General features: G+C 35.8%; 1 pseudogene; it reads right to left on the reverse strand.

The window, feature by feature from the left end:
* Positions 1-1,468: 1,468 nt before the first annotated feature.
* LOC107671126 (enolase 4-like) lies at positions 1,469-15,292 on the reverse strand (annotated as a pseudogene).
* Positions 15,293-16,345: the final 1,053 nt, after the last annotated feature.

Raw genomic sequence — 16,345 nt, forward strand, 5'->3', positions numbered from 1 at the left:
CCAATTCGTCGGTCATCCGACGTGACGTCTCCGTTCCCTCCTTCAGGGAACGAGGGTTACCATACGTAACCGAGACGTTTATTGCTCATTGTTACTTAATGTTGTTAGTGAATTTACTAATTGGACCTTACTGTGTGAAGTGTTACTATTATTATTATTATTATTATTATTATTATTATTATTGGACTTTGTGTGACATTAAAACTATATGTGGAACAGAGATCAGAAACCCGGATGATAAACATTCTAGAAAGCATCTAGATCCTCTTAGAGTGAAGTTTTCTATCAGTTTCAACTCCATTCCCCAACAGTACTCAAAATACAATCAATAATCGACTCACATTTTTACTAGCTCTTCTGTCCCGCTCGTAGTGTATTTTGCTTTGTTGTTTCTGGTTTGGCGTTTGTTGAAGATGTGAGGTGTAAATGAATAAACATCTTGCTCAACTGCAGTCTCTCTCTCATCTTATTATAAACATTCTGTCAATCTTGACGAGCTAGTAATCTTGAAACGCCGTGCTGGGCTGTTGCTCTGCTGCTGTTTCTGTCTTTCTTATGTTTGCTTTTTTTATGGTGTTCTGAAACACTTGTCTTGCACTTGTTTCAAAACCATAGTCAAGCAACACAAAACAACCTCTATTGACAGAACCACAATTTAGAGCCCAGAGTGTGTATATGTGTGTGTAAAACGCTTAATTTAGCCTGTTTTGTTAGTCATTTTGTTTATTTTTCAAACAGAATGATTGCCTGGTGGGAAGCCACAGTAACTTGTAATGCTGGTCTCAAATCTCTCTGTCTCTCTGCGGATGCCGTCAGGACCCCCTCCACTCCTGCCGAGTGGAAATAGCTATTTTTTCACAGATGTCACCCATTGTACACTTACAAAATGCTCTCTGGTCTGCATCATGTAAGTTTAATGTATTTTGAGGGCTGTGTTTCTCTCCTTAAAAGGTACAATGTTAGTAAATTCAATGTTAGGATTTCTATGAATCAATTAAGAGGTAAACAAGATAACGAACATGTTGCGAGTTGATTAGGAGCTGAACGTGTCACATTATTGTGGTCTGTAGTTTTGCAGCACAGCTGTGGGTTTGTGTTTTCTCTCACTTGTTAACACAAAACAGTCCATTCACACTCTTTCATACAAACACATAAACAGACACAAACACTTGTATGAAGCGGACACTGCTGCCCTTTTGAACAGGCTGGATAATTGGCCCCATTCAGTCACTCTGTGTGTGTGTGTGTGTCAGTATCTGTTGTCTGTATATAGAGAACCTGTCTGTGTGTGGGGGAGAAAAAAGGGGGACGGAGTTCATTGTCTCAGTTTTCTGAAATCCCAGATGCATTTTACAATTGAAACAATAATACTAAACATATTTATATACTTAAATATGTAATTAAATTAATAAATTATGTATTTAAATCTGAAGTGTAATATTTCACACACACACACACACACACACACACACAATTAATTTTGTGGACAATCACACAAAATAATTATATGGTGGGCAAGTCTATTTGGAAATGTTCACTGTGACTACTGTGAAAAATATTAAAATGTATTAAAAATTGTGGGTGGGCTTTATATAAAAAAAAACATGGTTATGTTTATTTCATAATGTTTTTTAATGTATAAACCATCTATAAGCACTAAAGTATATCACACAGGAATATGGTGCATGTGATGAGACAGTTTACATGTTGCATGTTTACAATCTTGCACTAAAAAATATATTTTAATGCCATGCAGTCAAGGTCAGACAAACCTTGCTGTTATAATGCCAGACAGACAGACAGGAGATGAAGTCACATCAAGTAGAGATGGTCACAGAGTCACAGCCGCTTCCGGAGTTAAATGTATGGAAAGAGCTAACAGAGGCTGTTTTTTTTCTCTAGCACCTGAAAGACACAAAGGTACTATACATTGTTTTCTGAATATAGATGCTACTTATAGTACTTGCCATTATGTAAGTGTGAGAATGTGTGAAAGACAGAACCGTACCCAGGATCCCCTCATGCTCCAGTTCCTCTTCTATCGCCATCAGACGATTGTATTTGTCAGTTTCAGAAAGGACACACCTGACCCTACAGCCTTTAAACACACACTTATGGTCAGGTCCAGAAGAAAGAAACTGTGAATAAAAATCTAATTAAACCTGAAAAGTTTTTGGATTTTGAAAAATGTCAAACAAATCAAACCAATAATTATTTAAGATTTTCCATTAGTATTAATTATACTAATCAAATCAGCTAAATTCTAACATTCATGTTAATTTTTTTTTTTTTTACTTTTTGTGCAAATTATCCTATGATAATATCGTTTTTAATTAAAAATTTTCTACTAAATTAGAAAAATTGTCGGTCTCAGTTCTTTGGACTCTTGTCATACATTTGGTTTGTGTTCAGCAACACATTTAATCTACAGTATGATAGAACTGTAATTTCATGAGCTGCATCAGTTGTTTGAATGGTATGTTCATTGGCACATATTCAGGAACTAAATTAATCTGATTTCACTATTTATTTTTGTATTTTTATTAAAAGACTTAATCAGAGACTACATGCACACATACCACTGAGAAATGAATTCCCTAAAACAAAACAGAATTGTTATCAACCCACCAGGTCAACAGTTGATGTATCGCCACTGCCTGCAGCCAGCATTGTCTCTGCATCTGAGTGTGCATAGGGAAGAGTTACATACTTATTACAGTCAATATATTTAGACTTGGATGTTATGCAAATTATTGTCAAAGCGACAATGCCAGAACACACAGTGAGCACTTAGATTTGAGTAAAGTACTCTTTCATCCTGTTTGCTCATGTTTGGAGCCTACCTTTCCGCTCTGCTATGGTTTGTATAAGGTCAGATATGGTCATATCACTATGGTGCCTAATAATGACCCTGGTGACCCCAGGTGGGAGGGGTTTCGCTTCACTCCAGCGAGGACAGAGATTGGATGCAGCATCTGCAATCAGGCAGCATGACTGACCAATCACTGAAGCCAGCCTCTCCCACTGATCTACATCCTTAACTCAGAGACACGCTGTCAGTTCAACCAGATGAGCTGCATGACACTTGGTACACTAAGGAGTTTAATATCACATTTAATCTCACCTCTTTCCTGAAAGGATCAATGAGGGATGTGATAGCAGGATATTTGTTAATCAGACCCTCGTATATGTCCACCAATTCATCTGGGGATTTGTGACAGCCGGACATTACCTCATACTTCCCACGTGACTAGAATACAGCAAGAAAAATATTTAAAACGGTTACTGTATATTATTTAGACTTTTATTTTAAACATTTGCAGTACTTGTTTTGGGTGAGCGTGAAAGTAATCATTTCTCTGTTCTGTCTTCTCATCACTCACATAGTCCCATCAGGCCGTGTGCTGCACAGTTTATAGCCAAGCGCAGGTCTGAACCCAAAGGCAATGCCAGGTTAGCACATGCCTCTGTGACCAGATCAAGAGCCTGTTCAGGACGTTCAAACCCCACCTGTAATGCTCCCTCATCTGTTACACCTATAGGCTGAGAAAGACTAGATTAGTGATAGAGGAATATCATATATCATCATAATGAATTATTGGCAACATGTGGCAAAATGGAAATGGTTCTGAAAAGTTTCAGACAGTATACTAGCTTGGGACTATTATCTTAATTGTTATTAAAGCTATCACAGAATTATTACTTTACATACATTACTGTTCAATAGTTTGGGGTTAATGGGATTTGTTTTTACATGTTTACTGTTTCTGAAAGAAGTCTATTATGCTCAAAAAAGCTGTGTTTATCTGATAAAAAATAAATAATACAGTAAATGCAGCCATATTGTGAAATATTACAATTCGAACTATGACTGTTTATATATATATACTGAACAAAATTATAAACGCAACACTTTTGTTTTTACCCCCATTTTTCATGAGCTGAACTCAAAGATCTAAGACTTTTTCTATGTACACAAAAGGCAACAAAAGTGTTGCGTTTATAATATTGTTCAGTGTATATATATATATATATTTACATTTAAATATAGAATTTATTACTGTTAAGTTGTAGCTGCATTTTCAGCAGCTGTTACACAGATGTTAAAATACATAAAGAATTGTGGGATTTATGTATGTATTTATTTATTTATTTAAAAACATGTTTATCTTTTTTTAATGTTCTTGTTTTTTTTTTTCAAAGACAAAATCCATCTATAAGGCACTCAAGCCAGTTTACATATTTCTCATTCTTGCACTAAAGATTAAAATATATTTTGATGTGAATTATAATTATGAATTTTGATGTCATACAATCAGGTCAGACAAACCTGTATTGAGGCCTATTTCATTCAGGAATGACTTTTTTTTAAAGAAACATTTCTTATTATTATCAATGTTGAGAACAATTGTGCTACTTTTAGATACTTTTTTCCAGGATTATTTAATTAATAAAAAGTTAAAAAGAACAGCATTCATTTGAAATTGAAACCTTTTCTAACATTATAAATGTCTTTACTGTCACTTTTGATCAGTTTAATGCATCCTTGCTGAATAAAAGTATTCATTTTACAGACCCCAAACTTTTGAAAGGTAATATTTACTTTTGGATTTATTTCACAGTTTGTGTAAACATTGTCAAAAATGGGTGTTCTCAACCTTATGTAATGTGTCTAATTTGCACATTAACGTAATGATAACTGCAAAAACAATAAATTTTCTTTTCTTCTTTCCATAAAATCACTGACTTCTTGATGTCAGACATTTTTAAAAACCAAAGAGGGGCAGTAATCATGGCCAAACCCCTAGACATTTGATCTCTGAAAATCCCAGGTTGTCCTCTTTAACAAGTGTAGCTGCGGCATGCATGGTTTTAGAGAAATTGACGAAAAGCAAGTGACATAAATTGCTGGATCCAAGGAGGTTATACCATAAAATTGTACAATTGAGAGTTAACTGGGAAATGATATCCCATTGATAATCCATTATGTATCCTTACAGAAGCCATTCCTGGTGGTAGCGTTTAGTTCCACTTGTAAATCAAACTCACCTGAACAAGCTCAACCGAAAACCAGGGTATGTTAGAATTAAATCGAATCCAGCACCCCTACCTTATAATGTTATGAAGGTCTTTATCAAGGCTATAACATTAGTGCTCTGAGGTTCCCACAATGCACAGTGCACCAGTAATAGCCTCCCATCTAAACATAAATATATATTTATTGTGTGACATGCTGTTAAGTGGTTCAATCGTCATTCATAAGCCCTGCATGTGATTGAGGCCTGTTTATTTCATTCAGATGATGATGTGCGGATAATTACCCCAACAAAGCATCAAAAAAAAAAAAAAATCCACACGTAATTTGTGTGCTGCTTGATGCTTTTGTGTGAGCCGGAGCATAGAACATTATGTCCCTTTGTCAAAGAGTCAAACCCTATGAGAGCATCCTTACCCCAGCTTTATACGCAGATCCATTCAAAACTCTCCTCATTTCACACTGCAGCTCAAGGCCCATGCCAATGACCTGCAAGGCCAACACACACACACACACACACTAAAGATAAGTAGTCTGGACACTGGAGTGAGAGCAGTCAGCACAGCATTAACACTTCTGTGCTGAACACAGCCTACTTTACTAAAAGAGTGTTTGTTTTTGTTTAAGTGTAAAAAGGTGGGATCCTTAAGCACATGCATACTTCTCTGACTCTTTGCGATGAGCTGGGCATGAGGATGACCTCCTCCAGCAGGTTGAGTTTGCCCGCAGCGTTCTTTCCACAGCTCAGTATTGTAATCATAGGCGCTGGCAGGTGCGTCTTATTCTGAGCCTAAAGCAGTTCACAGGAAATGAGGAAGAGGATAAAAAAGGAGTTTTACATCAGTATAGTGTTATTTATTAGTATATTTCTGAATAATAAGTTCATCAGAACACGTCTTCTCCCGTAATGCAGTTCTTCAAGCATACACGTCACCTTGATGATAAACATGCATGACGTGTGTCTGTGTATTTACATATACTTTAAAAGTTGTCTAACTAAAGCAATAATACAGTCCGTGCTACCTAAAGCAATATTTTTTTTATTTGATTTGTTTTTTTAAAGAAATTAAAGGAATAGTTCACCCCAAAATGCAAATTTACTGAAAATTTACAAACCCTCAGGCCATCCAAGAAGTAGATGAGTTTGTTTCATCATTGAAACTGATTTGGATACATTTATCATTACATCACTTGCTCACAAATGGATCCTCTGCAGTGAATGGTAATCCACTATTGTTAAGTAAAAAGCTGTGTGTTTGTAAGAACTTGAATATGTTCACGTGGCTTTTCACATTACAAGATATTAATTGATGGACTTGAGTCTTGTGGATTATTGTGGTATTTTTTCATCTGCTGTTTGGACTCTCATTCTGATGGCACCCATTCACCATTGGTGAGCAAGTGATGTAAAGCTAAATTTCTCCAAATCTGTTCCAATGAGGAAACAAACTCATCTACATCTTGGATGGTAAATTTTCAGCTAATTTGCATTTTTGGATGAACTATTCCTTTAATACTTTAATTTAACAAGGACACATTCAATTGATCAAAAATGAGAAATGTTTAATGTCGTTAATTTTCTATTAATCAAAGAATCCTGAAAAAAAATATGAATGTATGTTTACACAAAAATATTAAGGAGCACAACTGTCAACATTGATGATAATAATAATAACAACAATACATGTTTCTTGAGCACTAAATAAGCATATCAGAGTGAATTGGAAGGATCAAGACTGGAATAATTTGGCTTTGCCATCACAATAATAAATTACATTTTAAAATATATTAAAATTAATATACTAAACCAGTTTTATATTGTAATAATATTTCACAACATTACTGTTTTTACTGTATTCTTGATGAAATAAATGCAGCCTTTGTGAGCATAAAATCTTACCAACCCCCAACTTTTGAACGGTATAGTACCTGCGGGACACTGACTGATGTGATATGTCGGTATAAGGGTTCTCCTAGAAGTCTGGCAGCAGTTCTTGCCACAGCCAAAGAATCCACACCCACTGCTGTAGCCCCTGGCAGCCTTGGCACTGGGGTCTCTGCAGGAGGGAGGGGCTTCTCTGTGTTGTTTCCTTTTTTACCTGAATACAAAAAGAGTGACGGCAGGAGAAAGTGCAGGGGATGGAGAGGTCAAAATGAAGGATCTGCAGTTTAAAGCGCACTATATTATCTTATGTCATCTGAGCTGAAGCATCAAAGTTTTTAGTTCCTGATTATTTCTCTAGCAAGAATGTCCAATAATGGTGGGGTTGCAGAGATTAAGCGAGAAGCATTTATCTGAGTGTGCGATGTCGACATGACGGCCACTATGAGAGAAGAATAAAACAGCTTTTTCTAGGCCACTGATATAACTGAAAGCCATCATATTAAACATCTTTTTCAAAAGTACTATTCATTTATTTAGGGGTAAACGGTTTTTTAAAGTAGAAAAGGTTACCTGGGGCACCTCTAAATCTGTATATCTTTGATTTTTCTAAGATTTCAAGAAAGGTTGGATTCAATGAAAAGGTTAAAACAGAGTCACCGTCACACAGAATGAAACACATGTGACTCAGTACAAGCTGCTAATGTATCTGAGAGTAGCTCCCAGTAGGATTTCTATGATAACAGAGAAGTGTGGAATCTTTCAGACTGCTTTTTACAACAGGTCTCAGATCAGTGAGATGACAGCAGAGTGCAGAAGATTGGCTGCAATCCTGTCAACCATCCTGTCTTTGAATCCCACAGGGTTTTTTACTTGCTGTACTAGGATGAGCTTTTTTCCTCCTGTGGCAACCTCACTTAACCTGACTCTGATCCCTCTTCTATTCTGATATATTTATTGTGTGAGCTCAAACTATATGTAACATCAGTGATGTTTTACTGTGAAATACAGCTAAATACTCTTTAAAAATGGCAAAACATTAAGCTCCTTTACCTTTATCACCTCCTTTCTTGTCTTTGGCAGGGGCAGGGGCAGGGGCAGGGGCAGGGGCAGGTGTAGGAGCCTCAGACACTGATTCATTCCTCAGCTCATCCTCCTCTCTGTTAAGGCTGTCCTTGTACTCCAGGTAACGAGCCATGAAGAAATCACTGCAGGCAAAAGACACACAACCTCAGTCGTGCATGTGTGTATTAAAGCTTAGTTATCATAACAACCTTCATGTTCTTTGAGTGATGCTTGTGTATTTTGTATTGTATGTGTAATCACCTGAGTAGTTTGTCCATATTGGTTTGGTCAGTGGGGTTGAAGCTTTGCAGCATTGGACTGAGATGCTCTCTGATCCACTTCAGAGCTGTTGTGATGGACAGACGTTGCTGGTTGTTGTTAGAAAATACCTCCCCTGACTCTGCCACGCCATCAGCCAGACCATCACAAAGTCCATCCATCACTGCACTGCACACCATCTGTAATTTACACAAAATGTCATTGAAATTCAAAATGTGCCCCCATAACGAATTTCTCTGTATTGCATTTGGCAAATCTGATATATTTATTCAATTCTATTCTAGGATTGTTTAATTATTCTCATTGTTCAGATTCAGTTAATTTTAATCAGCTGACTAAAATATTTGACGTAAAATGTGCTATGTTATTTCGGTAATATTTGTATACTGTTATAGTATTTATTCATATTTTAAATTAGATTTAATTTGTATATTTTCAGTTTTCATTTATGTTTAGTTTTATTTAGTTATATGACAGTTTTATGGCTTTTTTAATATTTCAGTATAATTTTGATTTTTATTCAGTTTTAAATATAGTAATTTTAGTACTTAAACATTTCAGTTAGTTACCAAGACAAAATGTATACTTTTCGTTATAATTTTTAGTTTTCTAAGTTTACATTTTCAACTTATATTTTATTATTATTATTATTATTATTATTATTATTGCTTTATTTTAATTACAGAAAACATTTTTTAGATTTCCTACAAATATTTTTAAACTGTTTTTTTTTTTTATGATTAGAAAAATAAAATAATTTCCGGGGGAAAATATTGCAATGGAATACAATAATAATAATAATAATAATAGAAACATGTAAAAGTTAATTTCAGCACTTATTTGCACATACACACACTGCATGACATTTGAGCCTCATAAAAAAGTAAACTGCTATTTCTTCTAAAATGAATGAATCAAGAGTTCATGGTCGGGAATACAAGACATTTCAAAATTCAAGACTGAAAAGACAAAGGTCTGAATATAACAATCTACACATGAACTGTTGGCCCTGGTGCTGCTGTGTGCTGGTGTTCACCACTTGATCTTTGTATTTCATTGTCAAAATGTGTGGATTTCACATTGAAAACAATGCATTTCTTTCACAATAAGGGGAACGGCGAATATTCTCGTCAAAGATGAGTATGTTTGGGTTTGGCTAATGCTAAAGCAGAGATCAGAAGTCAGAAAGTTCTGTTGAAAAGTGAGTCATCACTTTCGAGCACTTCCAAAACACTGATCTGAATCTGGGCAGTGTTCTACACCTCTCCCTTCCTATCACTGTTTCTCCCCACTTTTCTTTCTTTCTCCTCCCCTCCTCCTTTCACCTGTCCACTCCACCCCCAGCTCATGCATACAGTTTGCCTGTTCCTTGTCCCAATGTATAGTCTATCATAATGCGTGCGGTAGAGGGTTAAATATAGTAATTTTAGTACTTAAACATTTCAGTTAGTTACCAAGACAAAATGTATACTTTTCGTTATAATTTTTAGTTTTCTAAGTTTACATTTTCAACTTATATTTTATTATTATTATTATTATTATTATTATTATTGCTTTATTTTAATTACAGAAAACATTTTTTAGATTTCCTACAAATATTTTTAAACTGTTTTTTTTTTTTATGATTAGAAAAATAAAATAATTTCCGGGGGAAAATATTGCAATGGAATACAATAATAATAATAATAATAATAGAAACATGTAAAAGTTAATTTCAGCACTTATTTGCACATACACACACTGCATGACATTTGAGCCTCATAAAAAAGTAAACTGCTATTTCTTCTAAAATGAATGAATCAAGAGTTCATGGTCGGGAATACAAGACATTTCAAAATTCAAGACTGAAAAGACAAAGGTCTGAATATAACAATCTACACATGAACTGTTGGCCCTGGTGCTGCTGTGTGCTGGTGTTCACCACTTGATCTTTGTATTTCATTGTCAAAATGTGTGGATTTCACATTGAAAACAATGCATTTCTTTCACAATAAGGGGAACGGCGAATATTCTCGTCAAAGATGAGTATGTTTGGGTTTGGCTAATGCTAAAGCAGAGATCAGAAGTCAGAAAGTTCTGTTGAAAAGTGAGTCATCACTTTCGAGCACTTCCAAAACACTGATCTGAATCTGGGCAGTGTTCTACACCTCTCCCTTCCTATCACTGTTTCTCCCCACTTTTCTTTCTTTCTCCTCCCCTCCTCCTTTCACCTGTCCACTCCACCCCCAGCTCATGCATACAGTTTGCCTGTTCCTTGTCCCAATGTATCACTGTCATAATTTCTAAATGTGCCAAACTAAAACAGCAGCACTCAACTGCAATATGGCCACCATGCCAGAAGACATAATGCTTACTTTGCAAACAGCGATAGAGAGATGGATGCAAAACAGATGGAGAATGAGAGACAGAGAGTGATCTGTTGCTCACACATAGTGGTTGGTTGCTGAAGCACGTGCGTCACAGTACAAACGCGCACGCTCTGCTACTTTAATTGTTCTGTGTGTGCATGAGTATGTGGACATGCTGTGACCTAAATGCATCATTGTGTCACTGTCACTACAATTTTCTGCTGTGAACAGCATGGTGCAAATGGCACAAGGTGAAAGGTTACAGGGCGATGAGGTTCCAGTTCCTCATAACCGGCAAAACAGAGACACTCAGATCTGATAACCATCTTGTTGCCTACAAAAAGCAACGTTAATTTAATTACTTTAGACCTACTTGCTGTAATACACCTAAAGCTCATGGGACAAACTGGTAGCTGCTCTGTTGGGAAAACGTGTGGATGATTTCAGAATATACCTTTTCCTCTTTCCTGATGATGCAGTACACTTGGGTCTGAACTGCTGTCAATCCTCTTCCGTCAAACACCTCTCTTCCAGTGATTTTACTAATCACTGGAGTATAGGAGAGCCTGGAAAAATAGTTAACCTGAAAAAGAGCAGTAGGTAGTTATTGATTTGAGTTCATTATGTTGGTGTGTAATTATGGGGATCTGACCTACATCAATACTGACCTCATTCTGGTGGAATAACAAGTAAACGAGAAGACGCAATGACAATTGTCATTTATAATTCTACAGCAGGTATAATTATAATTACAAAATAAAATGTTAACAGTTGCCATGTCTCAAAAGCATAAGTTATTTGATTTGTCCCACCAGATAACCATAGATGTCATCCGGCTTCTGCCAAAACACCTCGTTCAAGACGTTTTCTATCTTCTGCGGGACCCCGGTGGACCTGTAATACTCTGCGGCTTTGTTCTTCAAGTCGTAAAACTCCTGGTCCCCTTTTGATACTTTGCTATGGCTCAAGAGTCCTTTATATGACATGGTTGTTTGGTTTACGACAGAATTTCTTCTTTACAGTCCTTTGCTGTCAGGTGCGCATTCCCGCAGGCTTTGTTGACGGTTTGCGTTTGCTCGGCAACCTCAGATGTAACACCGCGAGAACTGAGTCTGCGTTTCTCTTTCATAACGCATTTAATTGGAATAAGTTCAATATCCATCTTGACGCTGTTGTGGCCTTCATAAACATAACAGGATCCTCCATTCCTCTTGACGTAAAATGCTGAATATTTCGCGACCTCTTGTTCCCAACCTTCACAAGCCTTCGATTAATTTAATGATAAATCTGATTGATAACGCATTATCAAACTTAATTTAAGGGGGGAAACTACATGCACTCGCAAACTTGAGAAGAAATAGCACCATTATTCGTCGCATCAACAATTAATATAGAATATAAAACGTTTTATAGTAGCCTATGTAGTGTATTTTTAATCATTTTAATCATTTTTATTTTGTTTCAGAAAAACATGACCCAACATAGGCTACTTAAACATATGAATCAAAATAAGCCTATTTGGCCGCATTATGATTTGGATCTCAGTGTCAGGTTGTTGGTTAAGAGCTTTACGGAACCAGTGGATTTAGCACTTACTGACGTTAATCTTATAGGACTCGCGGCACACGTGATATCAGTGAAAATGGCAATGCAAGGATAGCTAGACATTTCTCATGTTCATGTTTCAGCAAACAGTTCTGTTACGTTTCTATAAAGTAGACACTAAATGTCTCGAAATATTTTACTGTAGGCTAGTGGAAAACCCTGAATGGTTGTTCTACATGTCAGAAAATAAAATAAAAATTAAACGAAGAATGCGGTAATGTAGCTAAATTATCCAAAAACCATGCCGCGGTCATAATATAGACATTTTCGTTCTGAATAAACAAAATTACAATCATCCAGGTTCTTAATAAAGAAAAGGCAATTGGACAACTATTTTAAAAATAAAAACAACTACTAATAATATTAATGTAGGCCTAAGTGTAGCCTATAATAATAATAATAATAAAGTATTATTATATTTTATTATTTGTATAGCTATAAATGCTAGGCCTACGCAATAAAGTGCGCTGCGCAGTTGCCGCTGCGTAACAAACTAAGACTGCTATATTAATGTAGGCTATTATTTAACGTATCTAATATATTGCATGAGTCCACATTAATTATTCTGTCAAGTGCCCAAGTGCCCAAGTGCAAGAGTTACCATTAAAAGGTATTATTTGTTTATCTGTTTGGATGGAATGAATAGGCCTACGGCAGGTCGCCAATGACCACTGTAATGTTAACCGATGCTTTCATTTGATATAAAATATAAAAGACAATCTGCCTTACATTCTGTTAAAGCTAGCATTAATGGGAATATATTTTATTAATTTTCAAACTTTTCAATCTTTGAAAACTAAATGCGTAAAATTTGTTGTTAAATTAGCCTAAATGGGCCCATAAAGTCTTGAATGAAGTTAAGGTATTTTCAGATAAATCAGATCATTTAAATGTTTTGGAACAATTTTTGTTGACATTTCATATTTTATCACACTATAAGAGAAATCGGAAATGGAAATAAACATTTGTTTTAGATCATTATCAAAATTCACTCAGACGTTCATGCACTAAAGCATGTAATTCTTTATAGTCACGCAGTTTTGCAAAGTCCAATACAAAGTAGTAATTTATAATAAAAATATGCCTATTTTATTGTTTAATGTATGATTTAATTTAACGTATAATTTTCATACACTCTCTCTGTGCTTCTTTTAAATCTTGCTTTTGTTTGGCTTTCTAACAAGATATTTAGCTGTGGGTGCGTGGGCTCTTTAAGAATGATTTGACCATTTTTCGTACAATGTAAATTAATTAAGCACATATATAAGGATATTATTTGCAATGTTTTGATTTAGAAGTTCAAAGAGTGACTTATGAAATATTTATTTTGCCAGCACACATCAGATTTTTTTTTTTCGCTGTTGATTGTTTTAGTCAGCAGTTCATTTATTTCTGTGCTCATGGTGGCGTATTAATAAACCGTGTTCAGTTTTTACTTTATCCTTTAAAAATATATATATTTTAATTCAGGGTGAGTATAACTGATTAAATCAGAGCGCAGCACAGTCCTCTATCCAGACTTTTGTTACCATTTAGCATAAAGGCCTGTTACGAGTAATAGTGAGAATTAATTTATATTTGCCTTCTTACATATACCTTTATTGCGTTAGGTAATTCTCACCACGTTTATTGTAGTATTCGTTCTCGAAAATATTATTTTCTGTGCTACAAATTAACTTGTGTTGCTGTTAGTTCAGTAAGGCAAAGCTCCTTGTCCAGATTAACGAAGGAAAAGGACTAGTTTATGGTTTTCATTTTTCCCCGGTACATGCATTAGGCTCTAGTATTCTTAGCTTTGGTTATTAAAAGACACATTAGAAGGGACATTTTAACATAATCTTACTGTTATATTAAACTGAGAGCATTATTTTACATGGAACAATCTGGAGTGTAAACAATCTGTTTCTCCATTTTCTAAATTAAACGCCTGTGTGACACTTAGATTCACGCGGAGGTCAGTCGCCTCAGGACAGGAAGTAGAGGGCAGCAGAATCACTGACGTCACGGACTAGAGCGCGTTTCATTGGGCTTTTTGTTGCGCTTGGCTGGGTCGTGCAGATGGGGCAGACGCAAACAATAGGCTATATGACACAACAAAATATGCTTGCTTAAACATGAACCGAGCCTCCATCGTATTTCCGCATGGAGCAAAAGCAGTATGATTTTTAGAGGAAACAGGTAAGCCTATCGATATTGCATTTCTTTTCAGCGTATCTCTATACAGAGTATTGCATAGGAACAACACGGTAAGCTTCACAGAAATCAAGTAGGATTCAGTCCAGTAGCGTGGTTAAACTCTCTAATGCAATGCACACGGAATGCGTCACATCTGAAGATGAACAAGTGGGAAAACACCTCTGTATTTCATGATATAGGTCAATTTCACTCAACAGAGCATTAGGATTCACAAAAATGACGTGGTCCTTGGAGCATAAATGTTTTCAAATTTCTTGATCTAAAACCATTTTAAGCAGATATCTGAACATATTTGTAGCCATTAGACTGTGCGCTCACCTCCTCTGAGTTCAAGTGAACAATGAACATGCCTGTATGTTACTGTCGCCAGCAGCCGGCCGCGTCTGCGCACTCTCAAGATCAATCTACACAGGCATTTTGTAAACATTTCTTTTCTTTTCATAGCCTATATTATCCCGCCTAAGAGAACATACATATTTTGCACTGAAAACAAGTCACAACATTCAGGTTAATTGCCTAAAAACTACAGACAAATACACCATTTATTTGATTTATGTTGCAGTGATTTATTAGATTTAGTTTACGATCAAGCATTATGATTAACAATGTTGGCTATAATGCAAAACTTAAGACATTAAATGTATTATTAATATGTCAATTAACATATGTAACATATGTAAATTAACATTCACTCAACTACTTTCATTTGATTAAGAATGTTTATTGACTTACATTTCGGAGAGAATCCATAGACACTTCCTTTAGGACGACCCGAACGTAATCTATGTGATAGAGACAAACCAAACGCATATCTCCAGCTTTATATACTGCATAAGAGAATCATATAACCACAAGTTACCAAATAAAGAGAGTCGTAATACCCTGCTAAGCTGTGGCTAAAACACCCTGTTTAAACAGACCTGTGCCTGCCTGTGTTGGGGCGACCGCCAAGACATGTGACTGCCAGTAGGTCAGACACTCCCAGACAGATTTGTTGTCTGTTTTGTTCCTCCTTGCAGAACTTCTTGGAGCCTCAAGCAATATTGCCGCTTTTGTATTATTTGGTTTTCATAACGTTGTAGCAAGTAAATTTTATGTTTTATGAATATTTATTCGTGCCAAGCACAGACCAACCATTTAGCGCTCAGCCACGTGTTGCTTATACCTTAAGGCCAGTAACTGCATTTTTGTCGTGCCGTCATAATACATTTTGACCTCATATAAGGCATGCATCATGTGGATCATAACAAACACAGAATATAATGCACTTTATGCCATGGCCAGAGCTTTCACCAAAAGCTACATTTGCATTCAAACGTTTTAATTGCTTAACTAATGTTAAACAGCTTGCCAGGGGTGACGCTGGGTCACGGGGGGAAAAGGGCCATTTCTACCAAATTAGCGCGTCTTGTCCTATCCTTAAGCCGCCAGATGCATCGCCTGATGCCCTGATTAATGCTTTCAGAGCCGCGCACTTGCCCAGTCATGTTTTCAAACTTTGCCAGGTGTTATGAACACCAATAGATTTTTTTTTTCAGTTTGTGTTTCATCCTGAATTAATACGACCACTCAATGCGGAATTCCTTGCCATTCACTGAAGATTTGTTTTATAATTTAAGAATTGAGCTTGTTTGATTTGGTAATGTAGACCAAACCTAATAATGTTTTACTTATAACTTCATGATTTTACGTGTTTATAGCGTGCAACTTACACGACGATTCTAAACTTCTAAAAACATTTATTCGTCTGTAATTCAGTGTTATTAATATTCAAGCGTAAACAAGTTCCTGACAATAAATATTTGCCTATTTATTAGGCTACAGCTCGAACTATAATCATTTTATTTGAAAAAATTTTTTTTTTATTTTGTTTATGCATGCAATAGATCATTTATAGATCTTTTACGAATACTTCAATAATAGGGTATGAATTAA

This window comes from Sinocyclocheilus anshuiensis, unplaced genomic scaffold, assembly GCF_001515605.1.
Source record: "Sinocyclocheilus anshuiensis isolate Anshui unplaced genomic scaffold, SAMN03320099.WGS_v1.1 scaffold861, whole genome shotgun sequence".
NCBI classification, from domain to species: domain Eukaryota; kingdom Metazoa; phylum Chordata; class Actinopteri; order Cypriniformes; family Cyprinidae; genus Sinocyclocheilus; species Sinocyclocheilus anshuiensis.